The following is a 21,279-nucleotide window of genomic DNA, read 5'->3' on the forward strand; positions in this document are numbered from 1 at the left end:
CAGTTGGGGCGCCAGATTCTGTCCCAGTTGCCCCTCTTCCAGTCCAGCTCTCTGCTGTGGCATGGGAAGGCAATGGAGTATGGTCCAAGTGCTTGGGCCCTGCACCAGCATGGGAGACCAGGAGGAAGCACCTGGCTCCTGGCTTCGGATTGGCGCAACGCACCAGCCGTAGCGGCCTTTTGGGGGGTCAACCAACGGAAGGAAGACCTTTCTCTCTGTCTCTCTCTCTTGCTGTCTAACTCTGCCTGTCAAAAAAAATAAATAAATAAAAGAACTTCCTCAGAATTATGAAGTCATGTGTTTTTCACATTCATCCGTTAGCTAATTTTCTTATCAAAAACTATTATGAATTATTAAACATTATTTTGACTTGCCAGCATATCTCAGAAAATCATTGCTATTTTTCGTTGTAATTTCTCCTGAACATGTATACCATGTTATGTTCAGATTCCATTGTTTGAACCTTTAATATTTTGAATGGTAAAGATGATCAATTTCAAATCAATAACAAAGATGTATATTTGAGATAAAAAAAAAACTGTAAAAAAGCAAATACACAAAGCACACTTACTGTGTATCTGGCATTGATCTAAGTGCTTTGCATGTATTAATCCACTCAATGTCTACCACAAGTCTAGGAGAAGTACTGATGTTATTCCTGCTTTACACATGCAGAAACTGAGGCACAAAACTGGCTAGCAATATAAAGCTGATGAAACCCAGGCAGTGGGCCCCAGAAGGTGTGATGTTAACCATGCTCATTTTAAATGGAAGGAGCCTGTCCCCTCCCCAGAGGGGACCACTTTTACAATCTCTCCACTCAGCAAGAAGCTATGAATAATCCTTTGTGAATGAATATTCTGGAACTTACAAATTATTCGGTGGATGTTGGGAAAGCTGAAACCCAGGGTGCTGTAGGGCTTCCATCCCAGAATAACATGATGGGTGGGAGCATCTGGCTCCCTTTGGGCTGCTTCTAGAACATTCTTAGGTGTAGCTCTGCATTTTTCTCTTCAAATGCTTGCAAATGCAGCTCTGACACTTGGTTAAGCTAAAACACAAACAGCCACAGTTTTGGCTGCCTCTATCCTCCTGAGCTAATTCCTGTTTTTAGGGCTTCACAGGTAGTTGAAATGCAAACATCCTACCTAATAATTTTAGTTTTGCAAAAAGTGTCTCCGGTGGAAAAGTGCCCATATCCAGTCTTCATTTGTCCATTTATGTAATAAATATTTATGTACGATTACATGGGCCAAGATCTGTGCCTGGAGATGCTACACAGACAAGCCCCTTTGTGGGCAGCTCACAGGGAGGAGAGGAAACAAGAGAAAATCAAATCATGTCTTCTCTCATTTGCAAGAAAATCTTTGTAGGAACAGAGGGCACACCAAACCGAGCAGCTGATCCTGAGAATCCAGGAAAGAGTTTAGCAGTGTCCTTGCTCAGAACTTCTCAGATGACATCCTTGCAACTTCTTGTGAATAACCACATAAGGTAACATGGGGGAAAGTTTGCTTCCAGCTGTCTGGGATGTGTGAATTTCCTCTCACGTCTCTGTTTTGAAAAATATTAATGAACATTTGCATTGGTTAGGGTCTGGCTGTCTGCCCTATTTGGCTTAACTGAAATTTTAAAGCGAATTCTGAGGGGTGGGTTGTTTTTTCCAATTCCTTAATTAAACAACTGGAGTGTTCCATGAGATTCATTCATCTTTGTATCTATTTAAATGACTTTCATTGAAAGGGCCACTATGTTGAAGTCACCACTTGTCTTTAAATAATATTTCAACTGTGTACCCAAGCTGTTTATTTTTATAGTTCTGTGTATTTGACCTAAAGCTTTTAACCTTGTGTGTGTGCCCTGAAGTGACTTTATTGCAAAAGGGTTTGGCTTATAAATCTAAATAATAAATAACATTCAGTTGTAACAGAAGAAAAAGAAATATCAGAACTGCTTACTCCCCAGAGAAATGTAATGGCAAAAATGAAAAAGTATGAGACAGCTCACGTAAATGAGTAGCCATTGGCAGTAACACAAGACACCAAACCCTTAAATAGAATTAGAGAAAATAAAATGTCAATCAAATATGTAAAATGTTCCCAGAAGTACGGTTGGTGCTTTATAATACAAATGTTAGTGGAGCAAGCTCTAAGATAAAGAAAAAGCTGAGGCTCAGTGGTGTGAATGAAAGTGCTTAATACTACCCAGATGGTTGGCAAAAGAGACGAAAACTTGGCTATCTGACTATAAAAGCTTTTATTGGTTCCATTCTACCCTACAAGCTCTTTGTTGAAAGCCAGTTCTACCAAGAAACCAATCAAAACGTATGTCACTTAAAAATTTGGATTAAGGTATACAGAGACGAGTAGCCTTTAGGAGAAAGGCCGTTTGAATTTATATAGTCCATTGATAACCAAACTATTCACCACCAAGGTTCCCTAGTATTATTTTTTCTTTATGAACCCTGAATTTAGAATGACTTGTACCTCTAGACTACTAGAAATGACAAATCAACATTTCTGCTGTGCTACACTAGAAAATCGGATCAATGTACCCCATATTTAGAATGAGGTGCAGCTCTAGAATACCAGAAGTGACGAAACAGCCAGATCAAAACAACACAGAAGAAGGCTGGGGCCACCAGGATCTGAAGTGATGAAATGCAAAAGTCAAGGAGTCAGAGAGTGTGGAGAACATGCAGTGGATCCAACCATCATCAGTCCTGCCCACCACAGTGTCTTTCTGACCATCACACTGCTGTCAACATCCCCTGAAATAGGAAGTTCAACACTACCCCCGAGGACTTTGTTTTTTTAGAGCATAGGAGAGTTTCCTAAAACAAAGAACTCCTCATTCTTGACGTAGTTCCCAGATTCAGATGCATCATTTACAAATGAAAGTTCAAGGAGATACATCAGAACCTCATCTTGTATGCTCAGTATGGAGATTATTACATTCTGTGCTTGCTGACCTAATGTTCAGAAAATGCTGTTAAAGTTGCCATTGACTCATGAATCGGGACCTGTGAGTTTTCTCCATGTCTTTTGGTTGCATCAGCAAAGCAAGAAGTCAAGATCAAAGAGATATGATCCAGAAAACCCAGGAGAAGATGTTCTGTTCTGTATATAGGACCTTTACACAGAGACCTTAGGTAATATTAATGATTGGGTTTACAAGGAAAAACCAAGTTAAATATTCAAAGCCAATGAAAAGAGGTAAGGAGTCATGGTTAATCTTATGCATTGGCTTAGCTGGTCCATAGTGCCTATGTATTTAAACATTATTCTGTATACTCCTGCGAGTTTTTTGAAAGGTTAATATTTAAATTGCTGGCGCCTCAGCTCAATAGGCTAATCCTCCGCCTTGCGGCTGCGGTACACCGGGTTCTAGTCCTGGTGGGGGCACCAGATTCTGTCCCGGTTGCCCCTCTTCCAGGCCAGCTTTCTGCTATGACCCGGGAGTGCAGTGGAGGTTGGCCCAAGTGCTTGGGCCCTGCACCCCATGGGAGACCAGGAGAAGCACCTGGCTCCCAGCTTCAGATCAGCATGGTGTGTGGGGAGCAATCCGGACTGGACTAAGTTACTCGAATTAGGACTTATTCTATGCATCTGCTCTCCCACAATATGGCGCTGGGAGAGAAGTAAACAGCTTCCGCACAGCTGCCTCCAGTTCAACCAATTAACTGTAGGACTTGCTCCTGATTGGAGAGCAGCGTACTCAGCCGAGTTGGGATTGGCGGAGGAGGACTATAAAGGAGGAGAGAGACGGCATGCACCAGGAACATCTATGGGGAACATCTAGCTGAGGGAACCCGTGCAGCCCCCGAGAGAACCGGCCGGCGGTGTGCCGCTCCCCTGCGGAAGTGGGGAATGCGGCCAGGGGGAACTGCCCTTCCACGGAGGTGGAAGGGATAGTAGCCAACCCGGGAAGAACCAGCAGCAAACCCGGGGAGGGCCGAGCAGACGAAAGAACAGCGCAGGGTCCTGTGTCGTTCCTCCACGAAGAGGGGGAGCGACATAATGGTGCCGTGACTCGGATAGGAAACCTAGCTCGGATAGGAAACCTAGGACGGATATGAAACTTAGGAGGGAAGAAACGGGAAGAACTGGGAAAATATCGGAGAGAGAAACTAGCAAACAGCCTAGGGAAAATACCGAAGAGAGAGACTAGCAAACAGCCTAGGGAAAAGCCGGACGAAAAAGGTGCCGGAAGAAGCTATTAAGCCTAGGCATAGACTCAGATACGGACTACGGGGGGAAGCTGGGAGAAATCTTTAAGGTCGAAAGTGAAAGCTAGAACAAACAGACTCGGACGCGGACTGTGGGGAGAGGCCAGGAGAAATGAGGGAGGAATATCGTTGGAGGAAAGCTTGGGGAAACATACCGGGTAGAGAAAAATGTTAGGGAAATTGAAGCCGCGGGGGGCAGGCCGAGGCGGAAACGAAAGCCACTTTGGGGTTCTCAAGTTAGCCCGGGAATAGGGGGCGAAAAGTTGAAACCAGAAGCTGAGACGTAAGCCAGATTGGGATCCGTCTGATTAGCCCGGGGAGCAAAGGACGGGAAGCCAAACCGTGGGGCGGAGACGTACGCTGGGTTGAATTCGCCAGGCTAGCCCGGGGAACTTAGATTGAATCCTAGTGGCGGAGACGCAAGCTACGCTGTGTTACTCGCGGAAGCCGCCGCGTGCAGAGAGAGCACGGGGCGTGAATAGATAGGGAACGCTGGCGTAGGCCGTGGTTCAGACACGAAAGGGTTAAGCGTGGAGACCGCGGAGCGCGCGAACCCGAGCCGCGCAAAGCCGGGAAGCTGCGCAGATGAGAGAGGCGCTCGGGCTGAAGCGGCGCAGAGCCGGGAACCCGCCGGCGGGGCGAGGTGCCGGAAAGCCGCAGGGATAAGAGAAACAGAAGTTTGGAAGTGAAGTAAAAGAGAAATGGGAATGCTGGAAGATAGAAGTGAAATGGGAGAGGTAGGAATGCCCGGAGATAGAGAAATAGAGAAAAATAAGGCCTCCCCTCAACATGCCAATTAGAAGGCTTGGATTCGGTCTGCCCGATTGGTGAGGCGATGAGCACCTGGGCGGCTAGCCGCAGGTCATCGAAGACAAGCACGAATTAACATCAGTAAAGCTTCCCCACAATGCAACAATTAGGAGGCTTGGATTCGGTCTGCCTGATTTAAGGCGGTAAGCGCCAGCAAAGCTCGACCAGAGTATGAGCTGCAGGTCACCGAAGATAGGCACGAACCAACACTAATAAGTCTCCCCCACAATACGGCAATGAGAAGGCTTGGATTCGGTTTGCCTGATAGGTTTTGTAAACACCTGCAGGCAGTTCTAGCAGAGTAGAGCATGCGCTGCAGGGCACCGAACACAGGCATGCATCAGCGCCTAAAAACCTCCTCACAATGGCGAAGAGAGGACCCGGATTCGGTTTTCCTGATTGATAGGACTTGTAAGAGCCTGTGGCAACTCTAGCAAGTAGAGCAGAGTGTGTTCCGCGGGACACCGAAGACAGGCGCGTATCAACGCTAAAAAATAAAAAGAAAGGGGGATCTGTGGGGAGCAATCCGGACTGGACTAAGTTACTCGAATTAGGACTTATTCTATGCATCTGCTCTCCCACAATATGGCGCTGGGAGAGAAGTAAACAGCTTCCGCACAGCTGCCTCCAGTTCAACCAATTAACTGTAGGACTTGCTCCTGATTGGAGAGCAGCGTACTCAGCCGAGTTGGGATTGGCGGAGGAGGACTATAAAGGAGGAGAGAGACGGCATGCACCAGGAACATCTATGGGGAACATCTAGCTGAGGGAACCCGTGCAGCCCCCGAGAGAACCGGCCGGCGGTGTGCCGCTCCCCTGCGGAAGTGGGGAATGCGGCCAGGGGGAACTGCCCTTCCACGGAGGTGGAAGGGATAGTAGCCAACCCGGGAAGAACCAGCAGCAAACCCGGGGAGGGCCGAGCAGACGAAAGAACAGCGCAGGGTCCTGTGTCGTTCCTCCACGAAGAGGGGGAGCGACAATGGTGCACCGGCCGCAGCACGCCAGCCACAGCGGCCATTGGAGGGTGAACCAATGGCAAAGGAAGACCTTTCTCTCTGCCTCTCTCTGCCTGTCCACTCTGCCTATAAAAAAAAAAATATTTAAATTGGTAAACACAGAGTAAAGTAGGCCTTCCTTCATAATGTGCATTGGCTCCATACAATCAGGAGAAGGCCTTAAGAGAGCAAAGACTGATTTCCACTGAGCAAGAGAAATGTTGCCCGCAGAGAGCCCCTTGGGCTTGACATGCAATATCAGCTCTTCTCTGGGTCTCCAGGCTGCTGGACCATCCTGCAGATTTTGAACTTGCCAGCCTCCAAATGGCACGAACCAATTGTTAAAAATATGTCTTCTCTATCCGTATATGTTCTATAAGTTCTGCTTCTTTGGAGAGCCCTGACGAACACCAAAGCAGAAACAAAGATTTGAAATCTGCAGATCCTCTACAGAATGAGAATGCATGTGAAGTGGAACAAGACAACAGAGTGATGGCTGGTAGGGGCCTCGAAGTCCATGTGCTTGAGGCAGCTGCCCATGTAAACTGAATGAGTAAGTAGGGAAGAGACCCAGCCACTGGAGAGCACCTGCCTATAACTTCAACACAACTCCTCTATGACCACAACCCAAGAGTTCTTTTAGTTTCTTGTGGCTGCTGTAACAAGTCGCCACTTGGTGACTTAAAAGAACAGAAGTATACTCTCCTACTGTTAGTTCTAGAGGCCAAAAATTCAAAATCAGCATTGCCAGACTGAAATCAGGACACTGTAGGGTTGGGCTATCTCTGGTGCCTCTAGACGTCTCCCATTCATTCCTTGCTTCTTCCAACTCCTGAAGGCTTCCAGCATTGCTTGGTCTTTCCTGTACTGGTCTGTGCTCTTTATGCCTCTCTTCTGTGGAAAGTCACTTGTGACACTATTGAAGACATACTAGATAATCTCTTCATCCTAAAATCCTTAATCACAGCTGCAAAGCTTTACCATATAAGATGGCCTGGATAAGGTCCAGGGTTTAAGACCTAACATCTCTGGAACCACCATTCATCCAACCATTCATCCCATTACCTTTGCCTGCAGCCACACCCTCCCTCTGTGTATATTGGGTTGTGGGCCGCGAGAACCTTGAACTTGTATTGTTCTTGACCAATGGAGTCTAGACAGTGCTTGTAAGGACAGCTTCTGCTTCATGTGAAGCACTTCAAGCAGTCTTGGAAACACGCTGCTCACTGTACATGTGAACTGTCCACAGAGTCCAATTCTCAGTCAGGTCTCGGGACAGAGGCTCCATGCTTTGAGGCAAATACTCTGTAGCATAATAGTTGTGAACATGACCTCTCACTCAAACTCGTGGATTTAAATCTAGAATCTGCCATGAACTAGTTTCATGATCTTGGACAATTTTTAACTTTTCTGGATTTTAAGTCTACGGTAAAATTGGGATAATGATATCCACTGCATAAGATGGTTGGCAAATGCTGAGTGAGTCAACACTCACAACGCGTTGAAATCAGGCCTTGTTCTAGGAGGGTCAGCTGGTGAAAGTGTCTGGCTTCCGTACAGCTCGCTCCTGGGAACTACTAAGTGGATTACCAATTATTCAGTCACTACAGAGCCTCTGTATCCTTTAAAAATGACCAAATTTTCTTATGTGATTTCTCAGCATTGTTTTCCAGGGCTTTCACCATGAGTTTTCTCCCACAGTGTTTGGCCTAGTGTATAGAGCAGTGTTTAGGAGCACAGCTATAGACAGCAGCTAACTACTCTCTGCCTGTTTTTTTTTTTTTTTTTAATAATCTGTAAAACGGGCATAATAAAGGCTATCACCTGCACTGCTGTGGAGGTTAGGGAAGGAAACCAACAGATGCAGGCAACTAGAAGGGGACCCCTAGGTGGTCCTGCTTGTGTAACAGGACACAGGTCCAGGCTCATTTAGTAGAGTGGGGTTCTTACTCTTTTACACAAAGGTGTCCAAGCATCACCAACTCATACAGTAAGCGTTCACCCTGAGAATCTTTGTTTTAAAAAGAAAGACAAGTGCACAAGGAAGAAGAAAAGGAGCAGCCGGCAGAGGCGGGGAGTGGCAGGAGGAGCTCAGGGCTGAGTCGGCTGCGTGTGCTGTGCCCTCGGTGCAAATCGCCTTCGTGTCCCTCCGAAATCCTTTCTTTTTAAGATGCAGTTAATTAAAGCCATCTGCCAGCCACCCCTGGTTAGCTGAGGCTAATCCCTGTTTATTGTAAATGTCTGAGTGTGTAAGGAAACCTGAGAGGGGGGTGGCGGGTGAAGAAAAAACACAGCAATGTTTCGAAAAGAAGCAAGGAAATTTATAATCACCAGTGTCTTCCTGCAAGTGAAAATCGTCAGACTTAATCCCGCTAATGCTAGGGGTGTCAGTTCACACAAATGGCTGCCACATGTTCCACAGCACCGGGGCTGTGTGTCCACTGGAAACATGTTACCAATCAGCCTAGGCGGTCTTGCTCGCAACTCCACCAACTCCTTGGGAGGGAGCGGCCTCCCTGGACCTCCCCGAGCCTTTTGGAGGAAGGCACCCTTGGCAGAGGCAAAAAAAAAAAGGCCAATGCCACTGGGGCTGCTGGATGGTGTATGAGGCAGAGAGATGCTGTCCCTCCCCAGCTCCCTGTAAACACCAGGCACAAGTGTCGCCTTGCTTGCTGTGGTATTTAGTCCTCTCATTCCTTGTTCACATGTGTGGGGTCCCTTTTTACCAGAGATGACCTAAAACAAATGGCTGAGCAAGACCCAACATTAGACAAAGCGGCTCCCCATCTCAAATGGCCTCAACCGTGTTTGCAGCTGTCTCTGTCAAATTCTTCCCCACTGGCATCCAAAGCTTTCTGCTGTCCCAAACTTTATACTGCAAAACCTTCCGTCCAAACTTCACAGCCCCACATACCCCTGCCTTCTCTCCCACCTTCTCACTAATTCTCCTTTTCCTCTATGGAAAAACTGGAGAGGAGTTCAGTTTTTTCAAAATTGTGCTTATCTTTGAATGCCGTGTTCACCTCCCTTTTCAATAAAAACCTCATTGTGAACGAAACAAAAAACAGCAGAAGACATCTGACTCAGGGAAAAAAGAAGGGCTTTGATCAGAGGGCAAGAGGGGTTCAAATGTTCCTGCCACTCACTATCTGTGTGACTTTGGGCACATGATTCATAATATGTGAAAGGCACTCCCAGGAGCTGTGCAGTGCACAGTCTGGGCTACTGTGTGCCCGGTCTCTGAGTTGTGATCACATCCATGAAAAAGAAGGATGCTTGCTAACTCATCAAGTCGTGGTGAAAACTACACCTATGGTGAAAACGGATGCCTTAGCATCACAGCCAATTAGAAATGAATTAGAAAGATTAATGAAAACTGCTGTGAAATCAATACCTTTCCTTTGATGATTTGTTTTGTATTTTATAAAGATATGAACACATCACCTGGTACAATAATGCAAAACATCCTTTAGTGCAATAACCTTTCTGATTGTTTATTCTGAACTTGACTGTGTAGTAAATGCAGGTAGTGATTTTCTGAGTAACTTGTGTCACTGTTTTGTTGAAAATAGATTATCAGTGTCTGATCTCACTGTCTTTCTCTTTCACCTCCAATTTGATTCAGATGCTGCAGGGCCCCTATTGCAGTCATCCATTGAATAGAGAAGAGTGTAGGGCACCGGGCCTTGCAGAGGGAGAAGTTATTCTTCCACAGATCTTCTGCACAACTGGCTTCTTCATAACCACGTTTTAGGGTCACCATCGGAATGAAAAAATCTAACTATAACAACAAGATGTTAGAAGAAGCAGTGCACAACATATCACTGAAATGGCAACAGATCCCAAGATTTGAGGAGTTGCCATCAAGATGTGGCATTTTGGTGGTCCCCTCTCTCACCAGCTGCAGATGTGGGGCTCTGAGACCAGAAGGGCCTTGGCCTCTGTCACTGAGTGTCTCTCACTTTCACGTTAGTGGTCATCGGGTCCGCATGAACATACTTCTTTCTTCCTTTCTGGGAGGCACTTCAGTCAGATTGGCAAACACAGTATCTGGTTTTCCTAACAATTCCACCCTTACATTTGTTGTCATGTGCCCCTTTCAACCTTAAACTCATTGGGGCTTGAGTCTTCTATTGGCTATAACCCTCCTAGGAGCAACTTAGCATAACTCCTGCACAATGTAAAAAATCTGAGGTGTTAGCAATCTTTAACAAATATTATCCAGGGCCGGTGCCGCAGCTCAATAGGCTAATCCTCCACCTGTGGCGCCAGTACACCGGGTTCTAGTTCTGGTCAGGGCGCTGGATTCTGTCCCGGTTGCCCCTCTTCCAGGCCAGCTCTCTGCTGTGGCTCGGGAATACAGTGGAGGATGGCCCAAGTGCTTGGGCCCTGCACCAGCATGGGAGACCAGGAGAAGCACCTGGCTCCCGGCTTCAGATCAGCGTGGTGCGCCAGCCACAGCACACCGGCTGCGGCGGCCATTGGAGGGTGAACCAATGGCAAAGGAAGACCTTTCTCTCTGTCTCTCTCTCTCACTGTCCACTCTGCCTGTCAAAAAAAAATTTTTTTTTAATTAAAAAATTAAAAAAAAAAAAACACATATTATCCAGTTGCCCAGGAGAACAGAGAAGAAGCCACAGTGCCTGTAATGGCTGTTGTCAAAAGTTACACACTGGGGGCAGGTGCTATGGTGTAGCAGGTAATGTTGCTGGCTGCAGTGCTGGCGTCCCTTGTGGGTGCTGGTTTGAGTGCCTGCTGCTCCACTTCTAATCCAGCTGCCTGCTAATGTGCTTGAGAAAGCAGTGCAAGATGGCAGGAGTATTTGGGCCCCTACACCCACGTGGGAGATGTCGATGAAGCTCTTAGCTTCTGACTTCAGCCTGTCCCAGCTCTGGCCACTGCAGCCATGTGGGGAGTGAACCAGTGGATGGAAGATCTTTCTGTCTCTGTCTCTCTCTCTCTGTCTGTCTGTCTCTCTCTCTGTAACGCTGCCTTTCAAAATAAATAAATACATATTTTTAAATTTTTTTAAATAAATAAAAGAAAGTCACACACTGTCACCCTTACCAGACATGGTCAGTCACATGGGCAGACCAGACTCTATGTGTGAGAAGATTGCACAGACTGATGAATGCCAAGGGGTAAGGATCATTTGGGGGCAATCAGATGCCTACTGCTACATGTATTTTACAAAATTTTCAATGGCATCTAACAAAATATTCATAACTCCCAATAGCTGTAAATGTTATCCTTTCTTATATATATTATATTTGTCAAACACGCAAATGTATTTTACCAAAAAGCTGGGATCTGAGATTTAGCTGACTTGACATATGGACGATGTCCATCATAAGATCTTTGAATTCTACAGCCTAAATGACTGACTACAACTCTAGTGCCCTGTGGAGACATGAGATGTTCTCATTGGGTTCCTATTACAAAATTCTCACTTCTGAAGCCAAAATTCCCACACAGCTTCCTTGTTGTAGGATTTCACATGGATCCCTAAATTCTTCGTGGCAGGAACAATGAATTCGGTGCCTTTCTGACTCCACTGCTTTATCCAGTAGTGTCAGGCACTAAGCAGGCCATTAACAGGAACTGAGAGACATGATGCCGCCATTCTTTCCCCATACCCTCCTGCACACTCGGAGCCAACATTACTGATTTATGTTGATGACATTTTCCAATCGTGCTCACATGTGACCTCAGAAGCCTTCTCAATACAAAGTCCCAGGTGGCCCAACCAATCTGTTAAATTCAACACATCAGTTCCTATCCTCATCTTGGAAACTGGACTATTAATAAAATGGAAATTAATGTTATAACCTTTGCTTGTGTGACAATCTAAAACTTCACATAACTACAAGGTTCCTAAAAGTCACAGCATCCTTTTTTTGGCATTCCACCAGTCAGGGGTAAAACATACATGGGGTCCAACTTGAAGGAGTAGGAAACTGTACCACTGTTTTAAAAGCAATGTTGCAAAGTCTTGTTTCATGGATAAAGGAATCAAGGCATTTCAGTCAATTTTTGCAAATTTCCCCATACTTTTTGCACAAGTAGCATCCTACTATTTTGTCACCCCTGCCAGACTGGACTTCTCAGTTATTGTTGTTGGAGGGATGTGTGTGTATTAAGCCACTGCTTGGGACTTGAAGATGACTCATCTAAATCCCTTCCTTCAAGGAGTTCACAACGTAAATGAATAAAAGAACAATTCCGTTCCAAATGTGTTAAGCAGCAGCCCTGGGACAGTGTACCTAGTAAAAAGGAGGCAAATGAACATGGTTCCACCTGTCACCTGGAGAAACTCAGAGCAGAAATGAAGGAAACAAAGGAATGCTTTCCTGCTCTGCAACAGAGTTTGGCCCAGAAGCCCAAGGCATTTCTGCATGCTCTGAGCTTTCCTCCTTCACCCATTTCTTTTTAAAAGGAAACAGGAAGCGTATAGGATGAGAAGAGAAAAGAGGAAGTCCAGAATATGAGTGTGCCTTTGAAGATGCCTTTATTTCTCAGCTAGTCAAATGCACTTTCTATACTGAGCCTCCTCATCTCTGCTGCAGATGAGAATACACAGCCAGACGCTGCCTTGGGAGAAAAAGCGGCCCTTACGCCAAGATACTAATGCATTCAAGTACCTTCTGCAGAACCGCCCTACTCAGAGCATTTTGAATGTCAAAACAGTTTGAGTTTATAAATAGCAATGTTTGATACACCTGTTATTAAGTTGCAAGCATCAGCTTTCACTTGCTTTTTGATGATACTTCAAATGTCCACGGGAAAATGGAATGAAAGTTAATTTTCACACAAAAGAGTCTTGAAATCCGTGCATACATGGAGTCTTCAGAAAGTTCATGAAAGGCACACAATATGGAAAAACTGCATTAATTCTGAAAGTTTCAAAATGTTTTAGAAAAAATGTTCAAAAGCTTCCTTTTAATTTCTTTGATTGGTGACTCTTAAAATATCAGTGTATATGCTATATACAATCATTACTCATCGCAGATATTCGTTATAAATTAGGCATTAGTTATTTTCACTTATTGCAATGAAACAAAGGCTTCTTGCATTGGGCTGTACATGTGACAGGGGTATAGATCAGGTTTCAGAGGCACCGAAGAGAATGACCCCTGGTTTCCGTCTTCTCATGTCATGGGAGAGAGGTGAGAATCAAATTGGAGCTTTGGGTACTTAACGCAGAATTCAGATTCTCTCGAATTCTATATGCCAGTGAAAATTCCAAAGGTAGCCTATCAGCGGACTCTGACAGGATTCTTGAAAGTTTTTGAGGCCGGGCGTCAGCATAGCTCAAGATGTGCCAGGAACAGTCACCTGACAGAGAGTGGAGGAGAGAGTGTATGTGAAATAAATAGTTGCTGAGTGACTGAACAGATGATTGAAGATGCTAGAGCAGGAGAAGAGGAGATGGAATTTTGGCAGGATTCACACCCTGGGCTGACAATGAGTCACGCAAAGGGGGCTTCGTGCCAGCAGTGTCCCAACAGTGAGCAACAGACAGAGCCAAGCAGTGACAGGACTCCCATGACCCAGCCCTTCTCAAAATATCAGCCAGGCCACTTCCTCCAGTCACATGGCCCGGCCCTGGGATGGGATGCCTCTCACGTTCTTAGGAATGCAGGCTCTTGTCTTCCCAGGGACCCTCGAATCTGCGCCACACTGCTCGTCCCCTGGGGAGAGACTGTGGGAACAACCTCGGGCCTTGCAGGAAGGAAGCAGGTCGGGGAAGGCCATGAACTTCGGTTATTTTAAGCCCATGTTCTCTCGGTTCAAGCAGAGGTCAGGCCTCTCTCTCTCTCTCTCTCTCTCTCTCAAGACAAGGCGCCTCCATCCTGGTGTGGGCTTAATGGGAAGAAAGTCAGCTGAGGATATCGGGTAGGCAGTCATCCCCCGAACGCTGACTCCACTGACGTCCTGGAGCAAACCTCTTCCCTTCCCTTAGCCTTGGTCTTTCCATTTTGAAGATTCATCCATTCAAAAACCAGCAACTGAGGAAGAGTGTAGACACTCAGATAAGGCTACGAAAGGAAAGATAGCCCCTGGACCACGTGAAAAACCTTGTCCTGGTAGCAGAAAATGAACAATAAACAGACAGAAACATAACGCCACAGGGGATGGTCTACAGGGACAAACTGTAAAACGGAGTAGGAAAAAGTCCACAGCGCTAGGGGTAAGGGGAGACTTGCCAGGACTGGGCCTTTTGGTGGAGGCTGGGCAGGGAGAGCCACCGCAGTGGTGGTGTGAAGGTAAGCAGGGAGCAGCCTGAGCGCCCTCCCGAGGCTGCGTCCCAGGGGAAGTGCTTTCCTGGAAGGGCACAGACTCCCAAAGCCAAGAGCAGGGCTGTGTGACAAAGGAACAGAGCAGTCAGGAGGCAGGAAAAGGGGTCCCGAGAGTCGTGAAGAGCACTTACTGTCCTCAGAGTGAGACAGAAAACAAGCAAAAGGCTTCAGACAGCGCAATAAGGATCAACTACAGGGTAGAAGCCGAGAGAGCAGTTAAGAGAAGCAGTCAGATTCCCCCTATTGGACAGGATGTGTTCATGGAAATAATAAGACTTTGAGTGAGAACAAAATTCAATTTAGCTCTAGGGTTTTGGGTCCAGACAACTGGGGGAAAAATATGAGATGCACTGAGTCACTGGAGATTCTTTTTAAAAGCAGTCGTTTCATACACACGAGGAACTTTAGTTGGGGACGAACTATTTTTGAGCTGTCTCTTACAAACCCGAATGGCCACATGGAACAGACAGAGGGATATCTGAGTCTGGGGCACAGGGGGACCCTGTGGTTGGCCACGCATGTTTTCCACAACCACAGAACACAGAAAATACTGTGAGTGACAACTTTCACCGTTCTCCTAAGATTTATACATGAGTACAGCACCAAACACGTGGGAGGGATGTCAATTCATTCCAGGCAAGGCACACTCATTCTCAAAGTGTGCACAGTAACACGGCAGCATTGCATCACCTGGGAACTTGATGAGAAAGGATTCTTTGGGCCCACCAGAAAACTGAGTCAGAAACTGCGGAGGTATGGAGACCTTATTAAGCCCTCCCGTGGAATTCCATCCTTGGGTTAGCGCCTAGAACACTGGGCTAACCTGCTTCTGGGACCTGAATGAGGAAGTAAACAAACTCAAAAATGATGGGATTGGGTTTACCTGATTCTCTGTGAAAGTCAAGTCTTTAATGCATCTTCCTACAGGGTCAGAGGTTCAGATATGCCTCTGGCTTGTAGGTGTTCCCATGTGCACACTCTACTGTGGCCATGGCCAGATGAGTTGTCAACAGTCAAAAGTTACAAATATCTGAGGGTGCCTTGAAACATGGTTATAAAAAAGTAAGAATTCACAATTCCAATGTTCTTTATGAACTAACAAAATATATTATGAATTTGCCCATTACAGACTATATCCTTGGAAAGCATGAAACACAGGATGGCTGAAATCCATGATTTTTAAATCTTTTAAGCTAATCCACAAATCATCTCTGTTCCTAAAATGGTGAATATGAATTGAATCAGATTATAAAGTTGATACATCCAGTTGGTGCAAATGTTGAGTGATGGAAGAAAGGAGAGAAGGAAAGGAAGGGGGAAGGAGGGAGGAAGGGAAGAGGGGTGGAAGGGAGGAAGGAAGGATAGGAGGAAAGGAGGGAGAGAGGGAGGGAGGAAGGGAAGGAGAGAGGGAGGGAGGGAAGGAGGGAGGGAGGGAGGGAGGGAGAGAGAGAGAGAAGGAGGAGGAAAATCCCTTAGTACTCTTGTTGCCTTGGCCTGGTGAGGTCCAGCAGCTAGACTTTCTCAAAGCTCACTGCCCTGGTTCCAGTTCCAGCTCCACGTCCTTGATGTCTTAACCTCCAAGGTAGTGTGTACAGCCTTCAGAGTGCTTCCTCTGCCAGATGGGAATAATAAAAGTATCCGTCAACAGGGAAGCTAATCCTCACCACAGGGAACTTAGTAAGTGTGAATAAAGTGTTACCAGTTTTATGGGGCCATTTTTGCTGACATTCATCAGATTTTTAATTACATTTACATATTAGTGTTTTGGAGAAACTATTTTATCAATCCCTGGGGATAGAGATGAGTCTAGGGTTTGCAAATTTTTATCAACATCATCTGGAATAATATTTTGAACTTAACATACATTCAAACAGATGCCAGATGCATGAATCAATGAGTAAATGGGAATTTGGCTCTCCCGGATAGGATTAAGGGGTAGAGAGGACAATCAGGCCATACCTGCAGTTGAAGGGCCATCTGCATCTAAACTTGTTATGCTATCTGGGTATTTGAACTTCACCTCCCCGCATCTCAGTGTCCTCTTAACTGGGAGTATCTGATTCAAGTCTGTAACAGGCTGTGGTTCAGAATTACATATTTCATAGTCCTCCAGCATGTTTATTGAAAATCAGGATATAACTTAACAACACACAAGTAGCATTCATTGAGACTTTATTAGTAATGCAAACTCAACTAAGGGTGTTTAACCGAAGGCCTTTTCCTGTTCATTTACCCAGAAATCCAGAAGTAGTAGGCTATGCACTGTCCCAGCATCCTGGTGATGTCACAGAGGGACACGTGACTGACCCTCCCTCTGCTGCCCCTGGTTGCTGGCTTTAGCTCTCCAGCCAATTGCTTCCTCATGGTTGCAAACTGCCTAACTCTACTCTCCGGTCTGACTTCTACTTTTAAATGTAATTCACAAAGAGAAAGCACATAAAGCTTAACTGAGGAGCATCACATGTAATTGTAAAATGAAGACAAACCCATGCAAGCCCCACACAATCCAAACAACCTCCTGCCCACTTAGGCCCCCCTCCTCACGACAAGCCCTTCTCTCTTTCAGGACACAGCCACGCTCCTAGTTTATGGCAGTCCTTTGCTTGTATTTCTTGTCGATTTCCAAGTAGACAGGCCCAAACAATGCGACTTAGCCTTTCCTCTGGTTTTAAACTCCATGCATGTGGAATCATATTATGAATATGCTTTTGCAACCTGCTTGGTTCCCTCAACATTTATTTGCTAATTTTCACAGCGCTCTATTAGTGACAGCTGTAGGATGATCACTTTCATGACCATATAGGATTCTGTTTTAAGCATCTCTCACAATCTGTGTGAACTTTGTCTTGGGGGCTCTTATCAAAAATCTCCCTATGAGCATTCTTGCACTGTGAACTTGTATATGTGCACACAAGTTTCTCTCAGGTGATTTCCTAGAACTTCAAAGCCTGAATTAAAATGTATGCACAGGGGCCTGTGCTGTGTAGTGGGTTAAGCTATAGACACTACCATCCCATATTGGTGTGTGGGTTTGAGTCCCAGTTGTTTCACTTCAGATCCATCCCCCTACTAATGTGCCTTGGAAGGCAGTGGAAGATGGCCAGAGTAATTGGGCCATTGTCACTCACACGAGAGACCCGAACTCACATGACTTCCTGGCTCCTGGCTTCGAACTGGACCAGCCCTGGCTGTTGCAGATATTTGAGGAATGAACCAGAGGATGGAAGATATTTTTCTCTCTCTTTTTCAAATAAATAAATACTTTTATTAAATGTGCATGGCTGCACCTGTGTTAGTAACACAAGTTTCATTGACTTGCACTCCTGCCAGCAACATGTGAGCATTCCTTTGTCTAAATGCTTAGTATTTGCTATTTTTAGCCTTTCTCTGCTAAACAGGTCTGATTGTATTTTTGATACCCATTTCCCTGAAAAAGCAAGGATGTTAATCAATCTTCCATGTTTGGTAGTCATTTGGCATTCCTATTATATGTGAAAATACCTCTTCATGTTTTGTTAGTTTGCTCCTCTGTTGTTTGTGGTAAGGCTACTTGCCTACTTTGCAATGAGCCATAGTGTTCTTAATGACTTGTAGAAATATTTGTGTTTTTCAGTTCTCATCCTCCTGGTAATTACAAGTATCTTCTCCCACTTTGTGGCTGGAATTTTTACTCTTTTGGAATCTTTCAGCAAACAAATATTCTGAATTTTAATTTATTTTTATTTGTTTAATTATTGTTTTCCATATCAAGAGTAAGGAATCTATAAGTCTTTTTTTTCTGTCACATTGAGAATGATGGATTTTTGCACTCCATGTTAGGGGTATATGTGTTTATATATTTTTTCCCATTTGCACATCTAATTGTCACCAGATATTTCCTGAAAATATTATCCTATCACTTACCATTCTTCAACAACACTTCTCCTATAAAACAAATATCTCTCCATTGAAATCTTTTTCAGATATCCCCATTAAACATCAAATTTTCATTAAAGTCTTATGCTCTGTTGGTTATATGTATGCCCAATCACTTCTTTTTTTTGATTACTTCTTATTTTGTGCTATTTCCATCATTTGTTTTGCTACATATAAATATGTTTTATTAATAATATTGATTTAATATCCAGCAACTTTGCTGAATTTTCTTAATAAACCTGATAATTTAACTGCAGTTGTTTTAGATTTTCCATGAACACTGTTGCTCTTTCTTCCTTTATAATTAGATTTTGTTCAGGTTCTGGAAAGAACTTTTAAGAATTATTAAAGTAGTGACAGTTGATGTTTGAGTGAAATAGTAGTAGTGGATAGTTTATTCCATTCCTAGGCTCAAAGGAAATGCCATCAATGTATTAACACTGCCTTGGATATTTCCTGTAGCTTTTATTGTTGTATTTTTCCTGCAAGTGATATCCTGCATCACATTAAGGAATTTCTCCTCTACACCTAATTTACTAAAAGATTAGTTTTATTTAAAAAAAATGCAAATGACTGCAGTGCCAGCACACCGGGTTCTAGTCCCTGTTGGGGCACCGGATTCTGTCCAGGTTGCTCCTCTTCCAGGCCAGCTCTCTGCTGTGGCCCAGGAAGGCAGTGAAGGATGGCCCAGGTCCTTGGGCCTTGCACCCGCATGGGAGACCAGGAGGAAGCACCTGACTCCTGGCTTCCGATCGCACAGCGTGCCAGCCGTAGTAGCCATTTGGGGAGTGAACCAACAGAAGGAAGACCTTTCTCTCTGTCTCTCTCTCTCTCTCACTGTCTAACTCTGCCTGTCAAAAAAAAAAAAATACAAATGGGTACTGAATTTTATCTAACAGTTCCCTTCTGTCATAATTAAGATGATAACTAGATAAAGAAAATGTGGTAAAATACACTATGGAATACTACCCAGCCATAACAAAGAATGAAATCTGATCTTTTGCAACAAAATGGATGCATTTTGAAACCATAACGCTTAGTGAGATAAGCCAGTCCCAACCAGACAAATAACATATGTTTTCTCTGATACGCAATAGTTAATATAGAATACAAAAATGTACAAGAATGAAATGGGTATCTCAAGATTTAATTGTTGTTTTTAGCCTTTATTTATACTCCTGTGAAACTGTGGTATTTCTGTTTTTTTTTTTTTTAACTTGTTGAATATCATGGTTAGTAGAGTATTAAGCTTATGATAACAGAGTGGATTGAAATTATGTTTTTGCAAAAATTGAAGGAAAAAAAGATGATTATGTGACATTACTCCATTACTTGTTAATATGCTAATTAGACTTTGACTTCCTAACTTTGAAAATACCTTTCATTCCCATGTTAAGCTCAATGTGATCATCCATAGCATCTTTTAAAACCTATTTAATGCAAACTCAGCTAGGTGATTTTTTTCTCTTCTGTTGGTGAATGACATTTTCCAGTAATTTCACTTTCCCCTAACATTCTTGGCAAGCTGTTTATCAAGGTTACAGCAACTTGATAAAATTGATGGAGCAATGGGCCCTCTTTTTTGTTCTCTGGAAGTTTACACTTGATTTGTATCTCCTCTGAATGTGAAACCAACTAAGCATGAACCTTTCTCTTTGGGATAATTTTTAACCACTGATTAACTTGTTGAATGATATCAGTCCATTTATGCATTCTATTTCTTCATCCACAGTTACGACACTGGTGCCCTCACTTCCCAAAGGAAAATGATCCATTTTATCAAATATCTCATATGAAATGGCATAAGGTTGTTCATAACAGCTTATTATTACTTTCGCATATCCACATGGTCTGTAGTGATCTCTTTATTTGCAGCTTTGATAATTTACACTTTGTTCCTTTTTTCTTCATCAGCCTTATGAGGGAATTGTCAACTTCACTTGTTAAGTTTTTTTTAAATAGCAAAGTTTGTGGATGCAACTTTTCAATTTTTTAAAGATTTGTTTATTTGAAAGGCAGAGTTATAGAGAGGCAGAGGCAGAGAGAGAGAAAAGTCTTCCATCTGCTGGTTTACTTTCCAAATGACCACAATGGTCAGAGCTGGGCCAATCTGAAGCCAAGAGCCAGGAGCTTCCCCTAGGTTTCCAATGTGGGTGCAGGGGCCCATGGTCTTGGGCCATCTTCTACTGCCTTCCCAGGCCACGGCAGAGAGCTGGATCAGAAGTGGAGCAGCCAGGACTCGAATCAGCGACTATACGGAATCCTGGCACTGTAAGCAGTGGCTTTACCCACTATGTCATAGTGCCAGGCCCCCTGATACAACTTTTCTCAGTAGAGTTCCACAAGAGAATAAGCTTCTGTTAAAAATGATGTGAGTGACTCACTCTCTCAGTTCTTCCAAGGATGGCGTGTAGCTGGTAGCACCCTAGGCTTGTGGAAAGCGAGTTAACTCATAACATGCAGGTGATGAACTGGGGTAGCAGGCAGTAAATGAGGCCCCTAGCTTGAAAACATGGAGCAGCACCTTATTTTGTAAATCGAGATTTATTGGATGTTATATATTCAAATGCAGGGCTCCTTGACTATAAAATCCAGCCAAAATCGGAAAATTTAAACTGACATTTTTTAAATAAAATGGATTAAATAATTGGAAGGAAAAAAGCATATATTGACACACAGCCAGGTTCACTTACTGATGTATTTATTGTCTGTGTAGCTTTCACATTGCAGGGCAGAGCGGCATGATTGCAATGGAGGCCAGAGGCCATATGGCCCCAAAGCCTAAGATACTTACTGTCTGGCCCTTTATAAGACAAGATTTCTCACTTCTGCAGCAGCACATTTAAGCTAATAGTCTTATACAACACCGGTTAATGCGGACTGCTAGGGAATACTGGCTTTCAACATTCTTAACTTCTACAAATATGTTTATTGTTTCTTTGCTTCCACTTTTTATGGATTTATTTTCTTTTAACTATGTTTAACATCTTTATTGAGAAATAATTTACTGATGGTGCAATTAAATAATTTA

At 44.2% G+C, this 21,279-nt stretch overlaps 1 long non-coding RNA gene across 1 annotated transcript in view; it reads left to right on the forward strand.

Annotated features, from left to right (window-relative positions):
* Positions 1-1,365: 1,365 nt before the first annotated feature.
* The window catches only part of LOC149128196 (uncharacterized), a 92,988-nt gene continuing 73,074 nt past the window's right edge, over positions 1,366-21,279 (forward strand). The window contains exon 1 of the long non-coding RNA XR_016230583.1: positions 1,366-1,494. This is a non-coding gene — a long non-coding RNA (uncharacterized LOC149128196). The remainder of the gene's footprint in view (positions 1,495-21,279) is intronic.

The sequence above is a fragment of the Oryctolagus cuniculus genome, chromosome 2, assembly GCF_051225735.1.
Source record: "Oryctolagus cuniculus isolate XC-2025 breed Fujian yellow rabbit chromosome 2, ASM5122573v1, whole genome shotgun sequence".
In the NCBI taxonomy this organism is placed as follows: domain Eukaryota; kingdom Metazoa; phylum Chordata; class Mammalia; order Lagomorpha; family Leporidae; genus Oryctolagus; species Oryctolagus cuniculus.